An 8856-nucleotide genomic window follows, 5' to 3' on the forward strand; every position below is an offset into this window, starting at 1 on the left:
AATCCTCCAATCCATTCAGCCGGCTTACAGGGCTAAGGGCTTGACTCCTCCAGAGGCGGTGACAGCACACTCTACCAGGGGCCTGATGGCTTTGTGGGCAGCAGCTCGACACGTGGCTCCTGATGTCATCTGCAAAGCGGCCTCATGGGCCTCCATTAATACCTTTATGTCACACTATTGCATAGAACCTGCTTCTCTTTGCTCTGTGAACTTTGGTTTAAAAATCCTGTCAGTTGATGGGGCAAATTAAAAACTATTTTGTTCAGCATACTCTCCTGTGTGGTTTGGTAAGTTATTTCCCACATGGAGTCTGTCAGGAAAACGGAAAATGTATTATCAAATACTTACCGTAATTTTTCTTTCCGGATGGACTCCATGGCAGACGGAGTTCCCACCCATGGGTCTAGAGTCATTTAGTTACGGAACACAGTCCCTAGTAGTGATCTCAAACTTATGGGTATGCGGTCCTGTAGCATTGGAGAGGAGGTGGGAATAACCTACATGTAGTCTGCCATGGAGTCCATCAGGAAAGGAACATTACGGTAAGTATTTGATAATACATTTTCAGGTTTTTTTTTCTTGCTTTTCTTGGCCTGGTATTAATTATGGAGAAACCACATGCTGTTTAAAATAATAATAATAATAATAATAATAATAATAATAATAATAATAATAATAATAATAATAATAATAAGGTCTATTATGGATTTTTGATGAAGACCAAAAAATCTTTTTTTTTTTTCTGATTTTCTTGATTTTTGCAACAGCTGTCTCCCCTAAAATCCATACCAGACCCTAAGGGCCACATGCTGTTAAATATATATATATATATATATATATATATATATATATATATATATATATATATATATATATATATATATATATATATATATTGTAAGGGGTTAGCTCGGTAGCGGGGTGTGTGACCCCTTGGATGGGTTCACCACACACTGAATTTATACAGACTGGCAGTCGAACACAGTTGAAAACAACGTTTTTGGTTTATTCTTCCAACTTGCTGGAAGACAATTGCAAGCATCCAAACAGCATAAACAAAATCAAAACATAAAATAAACTCTAGCCACTCTGGGCGTCTACCTTCCACACAGGAACCTATCTATGAAGTCTGGCTCAGCCTAGTGCCGGCCAGACAGTGCTGGACATATAGCAGAAAACAATAGTCTTTTGGGTTTTTATCACATAGAAAAGTCCATCCCTTCCTCACCTCCTCTCAGAAGACTTTCAAGGCTGCTTTCCTTACTCAAAAAGCCTCAGGAATGATCCAGCAACAAAGTGGTAATCCTCTGGGCTACTTATAGAGGCCTTAATTGCTTCATTCTGAACAGCTGAAGTTTTTCAACGGCCTTTAGCCTTTCTCTGGCTACGTTTGTAGCCGACGCCCCATAACAATCTGTGTATCGTCTAAACAAGGCAGAAATGTATGTCCCATCAGTGACAACACCCACAGATTTACCTGACTTCCTGTCACAATATATATATATATATATATATATATATATATATATCCTCTTGACCACCGCCCCATGTCAAAAAGACGTCCTCTTTTTAAAGTTGAATATCTCGATAACGGCAGCAGCTGCTGCCACAACCGAGATATTCATCTTTTCAGGGGGCGGTGGTGTACACGATAACGGCGGTCTCCGCGGCGGATTCGCCGCGAGCTCGCCGTTATCGGTGGCGGGAGAGGGGACCCCCCCCTCCCGCCGCTCTCCCGCGCCCTCCGCCGCTTACCGGAGCCGTCGGTAGCGGCGGAGGGGATCGGATGTGTCCGGCAGCTGAGCGGGGACGGGACTGAAGGAGAAATCTCCTTCACCCGTCCTCATAGCTCTGCTGGGCGGAAGTGACGTCAAAACATTTTTTTTTTTGTCATTTGAAAAAATGACATTTTTTTTTTTTTATTTTTTTTTTTGCATTTAAGTCTAATTATGAGATCTGAGGTCTTTTTGACCCCAGATCTCATATTTAAGAGGACCTGTCATGCTTTTTTCTATTACAAGGGATGTTTACATTCCTTGTAATAGGAATAAAAGTGATCAATTTTTTTTTTTTTTTTCAGTGTAAAAAATTATAAAACTAAATAAAAATGAATAAGAAAACCAAAAAACATTTTTTTAAAGCGCCCCGTCCCGACGAGCTCGCGCGCAGAAGCAAACGCATACGCGAGTAGCGCCCGCATATGAAAACGGTATTCAAACCACACAAGTGAGGTATCGCCGCGATCGTTAGAGTGAGAGCAATAATTCTAGCCCTAGACCTACTCTGCAACTCAAAAAATGCAACCTGTAGAATTTTTTAAACGTCGCCTATCGAGATTTTTAAGGGTAAAAGTTTGACGCAATGCCACGAGCGGGCGCAATTTTTAAGCGTGACATGTTGGGTATCATTTTACTCGCCGTAACATTATCTTTCACAATATATAAAAAAATTGGGCAAAATGTATTGTTGTCTTATTTTTTAATTCAAAAAAGTGATTTTTATCCAAAAAAAGTGCGCTTGTAAGACCGCTGCGCAAATACGGTGTGACAAAAAGTATTGCAATGACTGCCATTTTATTCCCTAGGATGTCTGCTAAAAAAAAATATATAATGTTTGGGGGTTCTGGTTAATTTTCTAGCAAAAAATAGTGATTTTCACATGAAGGAGAGAAGTGCCAGAATTCACCTGGTGGGCAAGTGGATATATATATATATATATATATATATATATATATATATATATATATATATATATATATATATATTTATTTATATTTATCTCCAGCCATCTTGTTCACATGGACAGGGATTCCTGGCCAGTAAATGAATGAAGCGAGGTGAAGTCACTAAGGATGTAGTGGGTGTCCCCTTCCTAATCATCAACAGTGGCAGAATAAATCTGTCATATATAGGAGTGTGAAAAAAGGCTGGCACTATACTGAATATGAAATTTGTCTCCTGACAAACAGACCCATAATCTGGCATTGGGACAAACAACTGAATATGCAAAAGTCTAGTATGGTACTTGGATATCATAAATTATTATTATTATTATTATTATTATTATTATTATTATTATTATTATTATTATTAGTATTATTCTTTTACGTTATCATACATATTGTTGTTAATCTTAAAGTGGCTTTAAGTCCAGCATGCATGCATCACATTAATTTCCATACCTTTATAGATAAATAATGTTTCAGAAGTGACAATCTACCTGTTGGTATTGGTAAATGTTTAAGATCTCAACCATGGCAAGTGTTGTTAGATAAGTGTTATCACCCACAAAACCAATGACCTCTGGGCGTTCCATACAAGAGTAGTTTGGAGCATATCTTCTATTACCAGAGAGTATCCTTAGGGTGAAATCTATCGCTCGGATAGGATACCCACATGAATCAAACAGGTGATAGCCCAGAGTGATGTTGGGGAGGAGATAAGGATTTTTGTTAATCTCATCAATTGCAAAAAAAAATGCCATCAGGAATTCATATTCTATTACATCCAACCTGTGAAGAATTTAGAAAGTAGAATATGTAGCTATTCATACTGATCTCCAATAGTCGTATTCAGGGCCGGATTTTCTCTCCCTGCCGCCCCAAGGCCAGGTTCCACAATGCACCCCCTCCCCGCCAACCAAACCCCCACCCCTAATCAATGGAGAATGTGCGGTACAGTTAGTTCAAATATGTTTTGTTTGTTTTTTTACTTTTTTTATTTTTATTTATTTGTAGCTTGTTGCTTACTTTTTAAAATGTTTGTATCATTTTCTTATTATTTTTTTTATTATTTTTCTTGCTCTTTACTTTTTTATTTTATTAATTTAATTATTATTTCTTATTATTTATTTATTTTTTATAAAAAAAATTCACTTAACTTTTTTGCTATCACACAGGAGAAAACAATTTCCTGTGTGATAGCAATTGGAGGTGACATGTTCTCTTTATTGACCCTGTCACCTCCAAAACAGGAGTCCTAGCACTGTGCTAGAACTCCTGTCGCAGCTGAGATGGGAAGAGCACAGCTCTCCCCTCTCACTGTGTACATCGGCAGCAGGGACAGGAGACAGACTCGGTGGCCGGGGGGAGGACGGAGTCCCTAAGACAGAGCCAGCAGAGAGAGGTATGTGGGGTGGGGGGGGGGGAGGGGAGGACGGACGGGAGCACATATTTTACAAGTGATTTTGGCGACTTCGCCGCAATCACTTGTTAACGAGCGAGCGGATTCCCCCATAACTTACCTCTCTTAACTGTTTGTTCCGGGCGTCGGGGGACTCCATGCCACTGCCGCCCCTTGGAGCCCTGCCGCCCCAAGGCCTGACCTCAGTGGCCTTGTGGGAAATCCGGGCCTGGTCGTATTGACGCAAATTCAAATTGATCTTTAGCTCACTAGTGACTACATTGTGAATGTTCACTTATTTGGCAATAAAGCTCCAGGAACATTCAGTCTCAGGTGTGATTATTTTATTAAGATGTACAAAAATGGGAAACATTCTCTTAACAGTCTCTTACAAGTTATAGATTGTAAAATTGGGTTTATTGAACTTGGCAAGTATGGTGAGGTCAGAGGCTGAGCTTGAAGCATGTGGGCCCTGATGCAAAATGTTGACCTGGGGCTCCCTGCTATCATCTAATGATAAGGAAAGGGGGAAGGGAAAAATGTACCTAATACAGGAAACCTGCAAATGTATAGTAGCGATTATGTAGAGTGGGCCTTCCCCATGTGTGGTATCTTACCGTAGCCAAACTATATGGGCACAACAAAAAAAGAAATGCCCCAGGGAGACCCCAAGAGGGGAGGTATCCCAAGAGCAAAAAAGGGGCTACTATAGGTAAGAAAACGGCCTATACTCATGAACCAAATGTATACAAAATATGTAAATTATTTGATGAAAAAAGGTTGCTACAAAATATCAATTAATTAGCAGTAAAAAAGTGCAAGTGCAACTAATGAAACAGACAATTGATCCAAGTGTATGAGCAGCATGCACCAGTAAGGATTACTATGTGCTAAAAAAACACACAAACATACATGAAAGACAATAACGAACATAAAACAAGTATAGACAGACAGTCCGGACGCTCAAAAAACCACCTCTGCTGTATTTTCCACTCGGTATAACCGAAATGAATAAGTAATATCCTAATGAGAAAAAAATATATAAAATATAATTAATAGGATATAAATGCTGTGGAACAAAACAGTAGAGGTGACCCCGCGGGGGGCTGGAAAGGAGGGTATGAAATGCCACTGAATTCAGCAAAGAGAAAAAGGGGCCTGTGTATATTGAGAATCAATAGGATGAAAGAGCCCGCCCCTCAGGGTGAATTATGCTCTTGAGTCTATGATGAAGTCTCTGTCCTATCAAAGGTGATTGAATATGACCTGGTGGAAACTAAATATGACACGGCTGTGGATGTAAGTTCATCAAACCAAGTATATCAGTTGGAATAATTGTTTCCAGAGAAAAGGTAAACTGGCAAATCCATTAAATATCACTAATGGCCACAGCCCTGGATAATTGTAAACAGACAGTTTCCATGAAATTAGGTTGAATTAAATGTCCTCTTCATATAAATGCACATACAGAGCTATGCGGAGGAATGGGCGTCAAATCATCAGGTCAGTTTGTATATAAAAGTCTTACCAGATCCTTAGTTAAGGTCACTGCTTGAGTGTTCACCTGGTATGGCGACCATAAGGTAAGAACCACCTGATGTCCCGATGTCCTCCTGAAATGGGGAAGATGGCAGCCCTCTGATCCTCAAACAAGATATGCCGTTAGTATGTAAACGTGCAGGCGTATGCTCTGTGTGATGATCGTTCAGTGGTTTGTGGCAGCAAATTCGATGCTGATTCGAAAATGGGGTGCTGTACCGTATCGTCCTGTCTTCCTGCCCAAAGTGGCTGTTGGTATATAGACGTGCAGGCGTACGCTCAGTGTTGTGATCATTCAATGGTTGTAACAGCAGACTCGATGCTGATTCGAAAATGGCGCGCTGCGCCGTGTCGTCCTGTCTTCCAGCCCAGAGTGGCGGGGGGTGTGAGAGACGTCCGGAGGCTGTGACGTCAACGTGTTTCGCAACGGAGTCACGTAGCTTCGTCTGGACGTTATTGTCTTTCATGTATGTTTGTGTGTTTTTTTTAGCACATAGTAATCCTTACTGGTGCATGCTGCTCATACACTTGGATCAGTTGTCTGTTTCATTAGTTGCACTTGCACTTTTTTACTGCTAATTAATTGATATTTTGTAGCAACCTTTTTTCATCAAATAAATTACTGTAAAGACAGATTCGTCCTGTAAAGACAGATTACTCCCCCTCCTGGTAATGACAAATGACCCCCCCCCCCAGGTAATGACAGATCCCCTCACTTCCCCCCACCAGGTAATGGCAATTGACCCCCCCTCCCCCACCATCTAATGACAGATCCCCTCACTTACCCCCACCAGGTAATGACAAATTACCCCCCACCCCCTCCCCCACCAGCTAATGACAGATCCCCTCACTCCCCCCACCAGGTAATGACAAATGACCCTCTCTTCCCCCACCATGTAATGAAAACTTACCCCCTGCTTCCCCTCACCAGGTAATATCCCCAGCACACTTCAATATCCATCTCACACCTCTGTACCCACAGCATACTATGTACCCCCAGAATAACAATGCAACCCCACAACTCTGCACTTCCATACCTCTGCATCTCCGAAATCCAGCAACCCCGTTCTCCATCCATACCCCTAGCATGTCTGTGTACCTCTCAAGACCCCCATCTCCTCTTCTACATCTGCACTACCAGGACTTCTCTGTGCCCCTCCCTTTCTGCATCTTCTGTATCCCTAATCCCTTCTACTGGCACATCTACTGTTTGCGACCTATTTTACATCCCATTGCCACCCACCTGTGCATTCACCAGTGCAATGTGCCACTCCATATCTCATGCTGTCAGTCATTGGATATGACCAGCAACAGTAGGGTGCAGCCATCACGACAATTAATTCAACAATCTGGCAAGTATGCAAGATTAAACTATTACTGCCCTCCCTATCCTGGGGCCCTAATGCCACGTACACACGATCATTTTTCGGCATGAAAAAAAAAAACAACGTTTTTAAAAACATAATTTAAAATGATTGTGTGTGGGCTACACATAATTTTCCGGCTTCTGAAAAACGACAACATTTTTTTCCGAACATGCTGCATTTTTAACGTTGTTTTAAAAAATGTCGTTTTTCGGGTTTGTAAAAAATGATCGTGTGTGGGCTAAAACAACGTTTTAAAACCGTGCATGCCCAAAAGCAAGTTATGAGACGGGAGCGCTCGTTCTGGTAAAACTACCGTTCGTAATGGAGTAAGCACATTCATCACGCTGTAACAGACAGAAAAGCGTGAATCGTCTTTTACTAACAAGGAATCAGCTAAAGTAGCCCAAAGGCGAATAGAACTTCCCCTTTAGAGTGCCGTTGTACGTGTTGTATGTCACCGCGCTTTGTTCATAATTTTTTTTTAAAACAATGGTGTGTGGGCAACGTCGTTTTTAATGATGAAGTTGGACATGCTGAAAAAACAACGCATTGTGTGTACGCGGCATAAGGCTTATAAGGGCCTTTATGCTGGCGCAGGCCCTGTTATCAGCAGGTGTTGTGGGGGAGGGAGGGGCGGCATGTGTCAGTGTGCACAGACCTGACCAGTGACTTACCTCACCAATGACAGTGGTTCCAGCTCCTGAGCGGTGCTCTCCTTCTCCTCCTGGCTCACTCACTTAGCCCTGTGACAGCTTAGTGTCAATCCTGCCCGGCTTTCAGCACTGACATTTTCCCTTCCTGGGCAGGCTGCCCTGTCCTCCCTCTGCTAGCTATGTTCAGGCTCTCCACTCAGAATTTTAAAAAGGCACCAAAATCTCTTCTGGCTAACACTCTGACTCAGATTGTGCTCAGCTTGTTACAGTGACAGGGAGTCCGCAGGGGCTCCCGGCCTGGAGAATGGGTTTGGTTGCAATTGCGACCTCTGCGACCCCTTATGCTAAGCCCTTTGGTTAGGTATGGATCAGAATATCATCATATACACTAGACTAGGCCCTATTCTTTTCTATATTTTTCTTGAAGTCTCTCTTGGGTTATTCTAAACACAGGCTATGCTGGCTAGACTCCGGGGTTTGGGAATTTAGGGCCAGATCCTCAAAAGGGATACACCGGCGTATCTACTGATACGCCGTCGTATCCCTGTTCCTAACTATGGAACTGATCCACAGAATCAGTTTTCCATAGTTAGGCAGAAGATCCGACGTGTAAGGGACTTACACTGCCGGATCTTAGGATGCAGTACCGCATCCGCCGCTGGGGGCATTTTGTGTCGAAATGCCGCCTCGGGTATGCAAATTAGCACTTACGGAGATCCACAAGGCTTTTCAGCTTCGTTTTTTCTCCGTAAGTTTTAGTTTGCAAACGCAAAATTAGGGCTGCTTTTACAAAGTGTAAACTGTTTACACCTTGTAAAAGCAGACCCTTCTGTCCAGCGACGCATTTTTTTTTGTTTTAATGTTTTTTTTCCCGCTGTATCTTTTTTTTCCCCCGACGCAACTTTATTGACCCGGCGCGATCCACAAAGCTTGGCGTAACGTAATTTCGCGCTATGCACGTCGGGAAAATGACGTCACGAGCATGCGCAGTACGGCTGGCGCGGGTAGCGCGCCTAATTTAAATGGGAGTCACAAAATATTCCAACTGCACACCTTCTAGGAAAATGGCCAATAAGTAAAAGGGTGCTGAAACGATCACCAGCTGGGAACCGGAAAGCAAATCATGTACACATATTCGCCAGCACACCAAGGATCATTGAAAAAACGTCCAAAAAT

Source organism: Rana temporaria, chromosome 1 (assembly GCF_905171775.1).
Source record: "Rana temporaria chromosome 1, aRanTem1.1, whole genome shotgun sequence".
In the NCBI taxonomy this organism is placed as follows: domain Eukaryota; kingdom Metazoa; phylum Chordata; class Amphibia; order Anura; family Ranidae; genus Rana; species Rana temporaria.